The sequence below is a fragment of the Lepus europaeus genome, chromosome 14, assembly GCF_033115175.1.
Source record: "Lepus europaeus isolate LE1 chromosome 14, mLepTim1.pri, whole genome shotgun sequence".
NCBI classification, from domain to species: Eukaryota; Metazoa; Chordata; class Mammalia; order Lagomorpha; family Leporidae; genus Lepus; species Lepus europaeus.
The window spans coordinates 64,913,215-64,925,867 of NC_084840.1; the positions used below are offsets into that span (position 1 = coordinate 64,913,215).

At 40.2% G+C, this 12,653-nt stretch overlaps 1 protein-coding gene across 1 annotated transcript in view; it reads right to left on the reverse strand.

The window, feature by feature from the left end:
* The window catches only part of SMYD3 (SET and MYND domain containing 3), an 805,331-nt gene that overhangs the window by 662,479 nt on the left and 130,199 nt on the right, over positions 1–12,653 (reverse strand). The gene's annotated exons all lie outside the window — the stretch shown is intronic.

Below are 12,653 nucleotides of genomic sequence, written 5' to 3' on the forward strand. Positions count from 1 at the left end.
GAAAACATGCTACCCTTCATTTAACTATCTTGGAATCAAACCACGATGATGCCTCTAAGTGGATATATCTTGCCTTTTGTTTTAAAAGCTTTATAAGCAATGTGGCAACCACAGCTGTTGAGATCAATGGCATCACAGCAGCTGCAAAGGGTTAGCAATTTTGTTCTTGCAGTTGAACTCTTGGCTCAAGATCCCATCTGTGCTGACTTCAGACTGAAGGGAATAAATTTCCTCCAGCCTGAAAACTGAAACATATGCTGCTATAATTAAAGGTTGCTTGAGCCCACTGAACAGTGCCAGAATGCTGCGACTGATGATCTGTGCACCTACCACTTAGGTGGGGCACTTACCTACTAAACAAAGGATGCTTGCTTCCAAACGCATAGCCAAATGGCCTCTTTGTCCAAAAAGATAGAAATAAGTGACTCATACGCATTATTTTTATATCTTCTAGCAGACCCTGGCTCCTAAGTGCAGAGTGAGGATTTTCAAAGTACAGAGACAAGAAAGACAAATTGCAACATTTAGAAAGCCTCTGTAGGTCTGTGTCTTCACTGATCTAGATCTTTGCTTTCCAATACTATCCACATTTGGCTATTTATATTTAAATTAATTACAATTCAATAAAATCTAAAATTAACTTCCTGTGGCAATCTAGTCACATTTTATGTGCTCTGCAATGACTTGTGGCTAGTGGCTGATTAGTGTACTGGACAAAGCAAACAAAAAGCATTTCTATCATTACAGAAATCATTCTTAAATAGCCCAGACCTAGATTTTTAATCCACTTTTAAAATAAAAGCAAAACCTCCACCAGAATCCAGAACACAAAAATCCCAAAATTAATCATAAAATGTCAAGGATCAGACACCCTGCCAATTAATCTGAAATTGTTCACAGGCTTGAGGTTGAGGATTTTCCCAAATGGTGTTTCTATTTGCCCATTTCACTGTTTAGTGTTGCACAGCATTAAAGAAGGACTGTGTAGTTTTACAGCTAAAATATGAATCTCTAAACTGGGACACTCTGAGTTAATTATTCAACCATTCTCATTTCCTATTTGTAAAAACAGAGATGCTCATAGTACCTCACATGTTTGTTTAAAAAATTAAATAATGCAATGCTTGTAAACCCATTGGTATCAAGCTCAGTAAGAGCTGTGTAACTGCTGGCTATTTATTATTATTATTATTATTATTATTATTATTATTTGACAGGTAGAGTTAGACAGTAAGAGAGAGACAGAGAAAAAGGTATTCTTTCCATTGGTTCACTCCCCAAATAGCTGCTACGGCCAGTGCTGTGCCATTCCAAAGCCAAAAGCCAGGTGCTTCTTCCTGGTCACCCATGCGGGTGCAGGGTCCAAGCACTTGGGCCATCCTTCACTGCCCTCCCCGGCCTCAGCAGGGAGCTGGACTGGAAGAGGAGCAACCGGGACTAGAACCCAGCACCCATATGGGATGCAGGCACCACAGGCAGAGGATTAGCCAAGTGAGCCACGGCGTCGGCCCCCATTAATTAAAGGTGAGAAAAAGGTGAAAAAAAGAAAGCATGATGTTAGAATTGCTAAATTTTATCCATTAAGAATTTTGAAGGGAACAGGTATTTGGCGTAGCAGTTAAGATGCTGGTTAACATGACTGTGTCCCATACTGGAGTGCCTGGATTCAATACTTAACTCCAACTCCTGATTTCAACTTTCTGATAATGGAGACTATGGGAGACTGTGGTGATGGCTCAGGTAGCTAGATTCTCACCATCCTTGTGGGAGACCTGGATTCCCACCTCCTGGCTTCAGTCCAGCCCAGTCCCAGTATTTGTAGAGGGAATCAGCAGATAGGAGGTCTCTCACTCTCTACACCTCTCAAATAAATAAAATTCAGTGCTCTCATAAAGATTCACTATGACAGAAAAGTCAGCCTACATGTTATATTTAATTTTCTGTATTGCAAGTTAATAACTGCCTTTATCACCTTTAAAAAGTTTTAGTTATTTATCTGAGAGACAGTCTGACAGATTGACAGACATAGAGAGCCCCTATCTACTTCTTCATTCCTGGGAATGAAGGACTGGGCTGAAGTTCAGAGCAGAGAACTCAATCCAGGTCTCCCATATGGGTGGCACAAACTCCCCTTCTTAAGCCATCACCATTGCCTCCCAGGGTCTACATTGAAAGGGAGCTGAAGTCAAGAGCCAAAGTCAGGAATTCAACTCAGGTACTCTGACATGAGATGTGGCATCTTAACTGGCATTTTACCCACTAAACACCCGCCCCTCCTTTCTCACCTTGAAAAAGCCATACTTGCCATTTCATCCTTTGAACAAGTCACTTTTCTGACTGCATGCACAGTGCTAGGCATCAGGCACTATCCAAACACTTAACTTGTACCAGCTTACTAAATCCTCACAACAACCCCACAAGGCAAGTATCCAATGCATGCATCCATTTTCAGATGAGAAAATTGAGACATTGAGAGGTTAAGTAACATGTACAAGGTCATGCAGCATGCAAGTGGCAATAACTAGATTCGAAAGTAGGTGGTCTGGATCAAGAGTCCCTGTTCAAAAGCCTAATTCAGAATTTCTAGGAAACCAAGACAAAACTGGAATAAAGGTTACTCCCTTACCTAATGATGAGATTACACACTCACAAAATAAAGTGAAACTTTCTGTATCTATTAAGAAAAATAAACCAAGTGAGACTTCATATTAGTTAATGTAGATAATACTAACAGAATATTATTTTAGTTTATATGTAATCCTCCCACAAAGAATTTAATTTAATTTAAATTGATGTACTGGTTGCAATGTTGGAAAGATGAATTTATAGTGCTCCTGGAAGTAGTAGTGTGTCTCCACTGTCACATGAAGAAGGGGTTCCTTCCTAGGAGAGCTTTTCTTCTGGGTACCTTCTTTTTTTTTTTTTTTTTTTTTTTTTTTTTTCTTGATAGGCAGAGTTAGTGAGAGAGAGAGACAAAGAGAAAAGTCTTCCTTCTGTTGGTTCATTCCCCAAATGGCCACTACAGCTGGCACGCTGTGGCCGGCGCACTGCGCCGATCCAAAGCCAGGAGCCAGGTACTTCCTCCTAGTCTCCCATGCAGGTGCAGGGCCCAAGCACTTGGGCCATCCTCCACTGCACTCCCGGGCCCCAGCAGAGAGCTGGACTGCAAAAGGAGCAACCAGGACAGAATCTGGCACCCCAACCTGGGTTGCTGGCGCCGCAGGAAGAAGATTAGCCAAGTGAACCGTGTCACCAGCCTCTGGGTACCTTCTGATTTCACATACTCACCAAGCTAATTTGGTTTCTAGAGGATGCTTACATTGGAAAGTTATTTTTACATTGTGAACTATTAAGTTGATTTTAAGATAAAAATTAAACATGTGTACTTAAAATAGACACTCTGCTCATAACCATTGTGTAATATTGTTTCAAATATGCAGAAGTCCCCTCCAAAACAAATAAAACCTTTCCAAGCTATTTATGGGGTCATACTACTAAAAATAATTCATTTAATGGGATTGACAACAGCAGTGAATGGGAAGTTTCTTGGGATGTGAACATTATCAGTAGCAGCTATCACTATCCTATCTTCTGTCTAATCACCTAAAGGTCATGAATAAAATCAAACTCTGCTTCTCAGGAACACTCACTGATGCCTGGGAGGTGTGGAAATCTGTAAGAACAGTTTAGTTTCCACACTGATCGGGAGCATCAGAGGCATTCCCTCTTTAGGAGACAAAGATGTTTATACCCTACACTAGATGTCATAATTCTGCACAACCTTCAGACATCCAGCTAATGAACTGAAATATAGAACATAATCCCCTTTTTCATCCAAATAGAAGTAATCCTTGCATGATTTTATTATATTTGATATATGCTGACTTTTCTAGAATGGCAACCACCAACTAAAGGAAACTAGAACATTTTTCTCAAAAACTTTACCAAGAATTATTCATCATTTCAGATAATAACCTTATGCTAGTTGAATTACAAATACAAATAACTATCAGTCTTCTTTAATGCTGTGTATTTATAGTCATACTTCACCATGACTTCTATCAGTGCCTAATCATTTGCATATGGCAGTGTCTCAGCTCAGGCTGCTATAATGAAATACCACAGACTGAGTGTCTTGTAAACAACAGAAATTTATCCTAATTCTGGGAGCTAGGAAGTTCAAAAGCAAAGCACCTTCAGATCAAAACTCTGCTGAGGCTTCATTTCCCCATTCATGAACGACACTTGCTCACCATGTTCTCACATGGTAGAAGGGGCAAACAAGACCCCTTAGGCCCCTTTATAGTGGCACTAATTTTATTTATGAGGGTGCTACCCCATCTCTTAACTTGAGGGTTACAATTTCTTAATTTTTTAAAAAAAATAGATTTATTTATTCATCGGAGAAAGTTAAGAGGCAGAGGCAGAGAGAGAGAGAGAGATTTTTCATCTGCTGGTTCGCTCCTCAAATGGCCTCAACAAGCTGGAGCTGGGCCGATCCAAAGCCAGGAACCAGGAGCTTCTTCTAGGTATCCCACGTGAGTTCAGGAGTCCAAGTACTTGGACCATCCCAGGTACACTAGAAGCGACCCGAATCGGTGCCCATATGAGGTGCTGGCACTGCAGGTGGCAGCTTTACCTGCTATGCCACAGTGCCAGCCTCTACAATCACAACATACAAATTTTGGGGGCACACACAAACATTAAGGATATAGAAGGTGCCATATACTATATTACAACAAACAACTTTCCATTTGATTCTTCTTTATGTTATCATTAAGACACTGATATTTTAAAATTATGTGCAGAAGTAGTTATACTATTCAGGACTTTCCAGTATAGTGTGTAGGTATGTGTTTCAAAGCACATATTTATATTTTAAAAAAAGATATTGTGCTTGAAAATGTGGATATTCTTGTATTACAGATCTCTGGAGGGAAAAGAATGGTGATCTACAGAGTAAGTTTATAATATACTATTGCTATTTTACTATACAGAAAAAGCAGAGCTCCAAGTCCAATACTAGCTTTCTGACTGTGCAGGGGGATTGAGAGACAGAGGAGAAAAGGAAATTTATGAGTTCCAGTGCAGTCCTGGCCCCTCCCCATGCTAATCTCTATCCCTGAAGGAAGTTATTAAGGTATAGACCTCCTCTCCCTGTCCTTTCCATTACCACTGCTCTCTTGGCTGAGGTAACTTAATCTGAGTTAAGCAAGCATCATTCTCAGAACATCCTCAAGCAATTACAATCTTGTCTTATTACTACCCAGTCATCTCAAACCTCTCAGCATTTTGCCGCTACAGGGATATACTCAGCTCTCCACCCAGGAGACAGTGGCTTGAGACATCACCCCATGCCAGCGAAGAGTACCTCGTCGACCCATGTCAGCAGGAAGTAGCTCTAAATACAGACCATCCTCTCTCTACCCCTCCTGGACTTTTGGGACTAATGTAATCCCACTCAACTCCTGCTTTATAAAAAACAAAAAGGGGGAATGTTAGGAAAATGGCACAGGCTTATCTATGACGTTATCTACACCCTGACACCATCCTAGGCTCTAGCCCCCGCCACCACTGCTGGAAGCCAGGTGGCCACATGGCCCAACCACCAGCGTCAAGCTCCACCCCCATCCTAATGTGATCGCTGCTCCTACTTCCCTGCTCGTCCTCCGGTAAAGTTTTAAAAGGACCTGTTCCTAAACATGTCTATATGTCTGTCTCTCTCTCTCATGCTCTCTTTCTCCCTCTTTTCCTTCTTCACCCCTTCCCTCCAGTCTGTTGGGTTTCCCCCAATTAAAAAAAAAAAAAGAAAAAGAAAAAACCTCTCAGCATTTTCATTTTAACCCACAAGCCAAACAAGAATGTTTTACCAGGGCAGGCAGTTGGCCTAGTGTTTAGACATCATTAGGGATGTTTGATTCCCATTTTGGGTATCTGGGTTCAAGTCCTGGCACTGTGCCTGATTCCAACTCCTGCACCCTGGGAGGCAGGAGGTACTGGCTCGAATACTGAGGTCCCCCACACCCATGTGGAAGACCTAGAGTGTCCAGCTTCTGGCTTCAGCCTGAGCCAGCCCCAGCAGTTGTGACATTTGTGGAGTAAATCAGCAGATGAGAGAGCTCAGTCTGCCTTGTTTTCTGTGCCATCTGAATTAAAAACAAAACAAAACAAAAACAACTTAAGAATAACTTTCACAATCCCTTGGGTAGTAGCCATAGCCCTCTCCCAGCCTGAATGCACTTTCCTAATGTTACTGGTGTTCCCATCAGCGAATCAAAGACAAAACACAGAACTCCAATCTCATTTCCCTGACCTACATGGTATATCTTTACAGTTTTCTACCTCATAGCTTCTAATGAAAACAAAACTGCATTGTCTATTATTCTTCAAAAGAAAAAATTTAAAGCTCTTTAATATCTGATTTTTTTCAATGCCTTCTTTTTTTTATTGTAATTCATGCAAAAAATAAAACAGGCACCAAAAAAAAAAAAAGGACTCTAATAAAACTAAACATATTAATGATGCTACTTTACCAAGTGCTAAAAAGAATACTACTTGATCTTTTTCTCCCTGGGAATCAAAGGGTTTTCTGAATATGCAACAGTTCTAAACTGAACTAAAAAATGAATTTTGCTACATTACCAGATCTTCTTAATTACCTCATAAGGCAGGTTGTCACAATTTACTCATTGACTAAAGCAATACAGAGATTATAGCGCTTGCTCAAGGTCATATATAAAGATACCTGCACCTCAGGTTCACCCCAGTGCTAGGATTACAACTCATATATATCAAATTTCATTTCACCATGCCTCTTGACAATAATTATTATAAGAAATAATAACTATATACCAGCAACGGTGCTAAGTATTTCAAAACACTATGAGGTAGGTACCAAACGCAGCCCATTTTACAAATGAGAAAACTGAGCTCAGGAGAGAGCAAACATTAGGTTGTCTAAAGTCACACGGTAAATGAAACAGCTTATATTCAAAACCAGACAGTCTGACTTCAGAACCTATGATCATTAGGCTAGTACTAAAATTCACTAAGCAAAAACAGAGTAAGTAGCTAATTTTCATTAATAAAGATTACTGATGAAATTATAATAGTTCTATTCCCAATGGAATGGTTTACTCAACAGTAGCTATCTTCATGAGGATGCACTACCATATCAAAGTGAAATATTTTTCTGCCCACAAAAGTTTAAATCTCTTATTTTAAATATCAACCTTATTAATACCTTTTTGATGTACTAATGTAAATATTTAACATGAAATGATTAAAGAGTAATCTCCTGTAATTACCATTTGTAGGTGGAAAGGGAGGTGGTATTTAGTGGTGCAACATAGAAGTATATCCCTGTCGGTTGGCGCCGCAGCTCACTTGGCTAATCCTCCACCTGCAATGCTGGCACCCTGGGTTCTCATCCCAGTTGGGGTGCTGGATTCTGTCCCGGTTGCGAGAATAAATTTCATTTTCCATAACAGAATGCTTTTCCTGTGCTACTTCCCAGAAAAGCCACACTCCTCCCTCAGTACTATCAACCAATTCTGATGACCACCATCAAAAATAATAGTGTTAGTGAGTTAAGCAGTTTTAATAGATGGGTCTCCTCAGGCCCCGCTTTTAATATAAATTGTTAACTAAAAAAACAAACAAAAAACCTACATTGAATATAGAAGGAACAATGAGATATTTCAAGAAGATAATAAATTTATTTACACTTAAACCTTTTGAAAATACTCCTTTTTTCAGCCGGTGCCATGGCTCACTAGGCTAAACCTCCGCCCGCGGCGCCGATACCCCGGGGTTCTAGTCCTGGTTGGGGCGCCGGATTCTGTCCCGGTTTCTCCTCTTCCAGTCCAGCTCTCTGCTGGGGCTCGGGAGTGCAGCGGAGGATGGCCCAAGTGCTTGGGCCCTGCACCCGCATGGGAGACCAGGAGGAAGCACCTGGCTCCTGGCTTTGGATCGGCGCAGCACGCCGGCCGTAGCGGCTATTTGAGGGGTGAGCCAGTGGAAGGAAGACCTTTCTGTCTCTCTCTCACTGTCTAACTCTGCCTGTCAAAAAAAAAAAAAAAAAAAAAAGTGTATTCCTGTCTGCCTACATGGAAATTCATTTACTTCCTAGACTCTAGGCCCTCCTTTCCCTTTCATTGGAAGCTGTGTAGTCACAAAGCAGTAGCTATCAAATGCAAAACAGAGAACACAGGCAGTCTTAGAGTGAAATCTCTTAGAGACTGGTTCAAGTTCCAGCTGCTCCACTTCCAAACTAGCTCCCTGCTAATGTGCCTGGGAAAGGAGCAGACAATAGCCCAAATACTTGGGCCTCTGCCATTCCTGTGAGAGAGCAGGATGGAGTTCCTGGCTTCAACCTGGACCAGCCTTCCCCACCCTCACTGAGGCCATTTGGGGAGTGAACCAAAGGACAGAAGATATCTTTTTCTCTCTCTCTCCCTCTCTCTCTGTCACTCTGCCTTTCAATGGAATAAAATCTTAAAAAAAAAAAAAAGGCAAAAATGAGAACTGTGACAGAAATATCAGACGAAAGCAAAAGATTCTGGATAGATACTCACTCACTAAGTTATATTGGTTTAACTTAGATTTTTTTGACTTTATGGTAGTGCAAAACCATACCCATACAAACATTCTGCCCTTCATATTCAAAATTCAATAAACTACATGAGACGTTCAACACTTTATTTTAAAGTGTTTATTATAAATTATTTATTATTATAAATAATAAAGTGCTAGATGACTTTGTCCATATATAGGTTAATCTAAGTGTTCTGAGCATATTTAAGGTGAACTAGGCTAAACTTTGATTGATAATCTGTAGATTAGGTATACTCTAATAAATGAATTTTCAACTTATGATACTTTCAACTTAGGATGGATTTATCAGAACTGAACTATACTGTAGTTCAAGGAACATTTGTAAATAAATTTATAAAGACAGAATTTAAAGACTATTCTTGGAAAATACATAAGGAAAAACTAAGAACACCATATGATAAAACCCTGAAGCAAGAATCAGACAGCTTAACTCAGCCATGGGAAACACAGAGGAGGGTCCAGCTAGAACCAGAACTATATCCTCTTTTCCGCAATGGTAAAGTATCACATGTTTCCCAGGCAAAGAATATTTATGACAGGTGAGTCATATAACAGCTCTCACTGTCACTACTCTGAAGCCTTTAACGCACAAGGAGTCTTCAAAAAGTTCATGGAAAATGTGTATTATGAATAAACTATATATAGAGTTCAAAAAGTTTTGCACCAAAACACATTTTCTTTCCATCTTTCCATGAACTTTCTGAAGTACCCTCTTATCACTCTGTATCTCCTGTCTCACATCCATTGTAACAGTTTCAACAAAAAAATTTTAATTTTTAAGAAATAAACTTTCTTTCAAGATTTATTTATTTGAAAGTCAGAGTTACACAGAGAGAGAGGGAGAGATAGCGACAGACCTTCTATCCGTTGGTGCAGGCCCCAGATGGCTAAAAGAACCAGCACTGTCCAGGCCGAAGCCAGGAGCCTAGAGCTTCATCTGCGTCTCCTATGTGGGTGGCAGAGACCCAAACACTTGGGCCATCTTCTGCTGCTTTTCCCAGACCATTATCAGGAAGCTGGATCAGAAGTGCAGCAGGATGGATAAGAACTAGCACCTATATGGGATGCCAGTGTCAAGGTGGTACTTTATCTACTAAACCACAATGCCAGCCCCCCGATAAACTTGATTTAACTAACTGAATAAACCCACATTTTTTTTGTTATGGGGAAAATAATTTTAATGTAGTAAAAATACACTACTGATAATAATGAAAGATCTTCAGAACTTCAAATAAGTACAGCAATCTTGTTCTACTCTGTCCCTAATTTTATGCCATGCCACCAATAAATTTATAGAATAGAATAAGAAAAATGTTTTAAGTTACAGAACGAATAAAACATACTTCCCTACAGAAAGACCACTAAAATGATTTGTGTGTTCTAATTATCTAGGGGTTTTTTTTAAGCTTAGCATTCAAATCTGCATTTTTTTACTTTGATTAATATTTACCAGCATTATTTTTATGCAGATCACATGAAAAATGAATAATATGTGTCAGGATAACTCGTAAGAAACTGCCACTCATCAGCATAAATCAACAAGCCTACAATTATAATGGTATCCACTGGGAAAAGCAAAAAAAAAAAAAAAAAGCTGATTTTACTATCACAGAAAATAAGGAATGAATTTTTAAAATGAAAACAATATAGATAAAGGCAACTGGAAAAAGATCCCAGTTAAAAATAAGAGGGGGAATAAGAAACGGAGGAGGTTGTCTATAACTGTAAAACAGTCTAGTTCTGCATACAATCATACAGACTTAATCTCTAAGGGTACAGCCTAAGAACTTGTCATAGGGCTCCAAACCCATAAGAATCAGTGGTATAAATGTCATCTTCACTGTTAAAATGATCATATTAATTGTTAAAGGCAACATATAGATTGCTCTAAGTTATAAATAACATCAAGTACCTGGTAAAAATAATATAATTAAAAAGAAAGGAAAGACCAACATGAAGCAGTCCACACAGCAGACTCCTAGAATGACATTTGCTGTAAATAACACTCTGACCTCAGAATCAACCCTTAAGGCTTCCTGGTCGGGTTGAAAGGCCTGCGAAAGCATTTCAGGCATGGAAAGCCAAGACTCTGTGGAAAAAAATATCCTACGTGAAGGATCTCTGTGAGACCTCAGAGGAAAGGAAGAGTCCTCAAAGAAGTATACACTCTTCTCTGAGGGGAGGAGAGAACATCCACTTTGCTTATGGGTGTGTCCAAATACTGATGTAGTCTATGGTCACAAAAGGCTTCCACAGCCTTGGCAGCCCATGGCAAGAGCCTCAGATGATCACTGACATCATAAAAAAGAGTGTTAATTTTTTTTTTTTTTTTTGACAGGCAGAGTGGATAGTGAGAGAGAGAGAGACAGAGAGAAAGGTCTTCCTTTGCCGTTGGTTCACCCTCCAATGGCCGCTGCATCTCGCTGATCCGAAGCCAGGAGCCAGGTGCTTCTCCGGGTCTCCCATGCAGATGCAGGGCCCAAGGACTTGGGCCATCCTCCACTGCTTTCCCGGGCCATAGCAGAGAGCTGGCCTGTTCTGGGACTAGAACCGGGTGTGCCGGCGCCGCAAGGTGGAGGATTAGCCTGTTAAGCCACGGCACCGGCCAAGTGTTAATTGTTAAACGAACAACAGTAGTCACTGTGCACTTGCTCCCCATGAATGAACAACAGTAGTCACTGTGCACTTGCTCCCCATGAAGGATTTCTGTCCCTAATTAATTGTAATATAAGAATCAACTGCAAATTTTCTCCCCAAAACTATACTCTATATGCTGTGTGTGTGCACGGGTGCAAATTGTTGAAGTCTAGGCTTAGCATGGAGTTAGCTGGTCCTCTGTATATAAAATGATACTAAAAATGAACCACAATGAAGAAGGAGATGGGAGAGGGAGAGGCAAGTGGGATGGGAGCAGTGGGGGTGGGGGGTTAAGAGGGAAAGAACCATTGTATTCCTAAAGTTGTATCTATGAAAAAATGCATTCATTAAATAAAAATTTTATAAAAGTGAATGAACTTGGAAATAAAAGACCTTTGGGGGTGGGGGGGTGGAGAAGATGGCCCAAGTGCTTGGGCCCCTGCACCTGCATAGGAGACCTGGAAAAAGCTCCTGGCTTCTGGCTTTGGATCGGCCCAGCTCTGGCCATTGAGGCCATTTGGGGAGTGAACCAACAGATGGAAGAATTATCTCTGCCTCTCTGTAACTCTGCCTTTCAACTAAATAAATATTTTTTTAAAAAAATTAAAAAGAAAACAATATAGATGCTTCAAGCAAAAATTAGTATGACTACTCAAGATTTCTAGAACAAAATAAACAGATAAGGGGCTGGCGCTGTGGCATAGAGGCTTAAGCCTCCATCTGTGGTACCCGGCATCCTATACAGGCGTGGCTGCTCCACTTCCATTCCAACTTCCAGGTAATCCCCTGTGAAAGAAGCAGAGGATGGCCCAAGTGCTTGACCCCTATACCCACATGGGAGACCCAGAAGAAGCTCCTGGCTCTGGCTTCAGATTGGCTCAGCTCCAGCCATTGAGGCCATTTGGTGAGTGAACTAATGGATAGATTTCTTTCCTTTTCTCTCTCTCTCTCTCTCATTTTCTCTCTCTCTCTCCCACCCCCCCATCCCTCTCTCTGTAATTCTGCCTCTCAAATAAATAAATAAATAAATCTTTAAGATAAAATTATAATACATGCTCCATGAAGAATGTACTTTAAAAACATCATACTAAGCAAAATAAACCAGACACAAATAGTATGTGACTCCACTTGTATGAAATATCTAGAAGAGGCAAATCCCTCTGAAGACAGAAAGGAAATAAGAGGATACTAGGGGCTGAGAGTAAATGGAGACTAAACGGAGAGTTATTGCTTAACAGTGACAAAGTTGTTGTTCTGAATAAAGAAAAAGTTTTTGAAATAATAGTGATAGGTGCATCACATTGTGAAAGAATGAAGTCCACTGAATTGTACAATACACACATATATATGGTAAAATATACATATAAATTACTGAAATGGAAAATGTAAGCTTTTTCTTG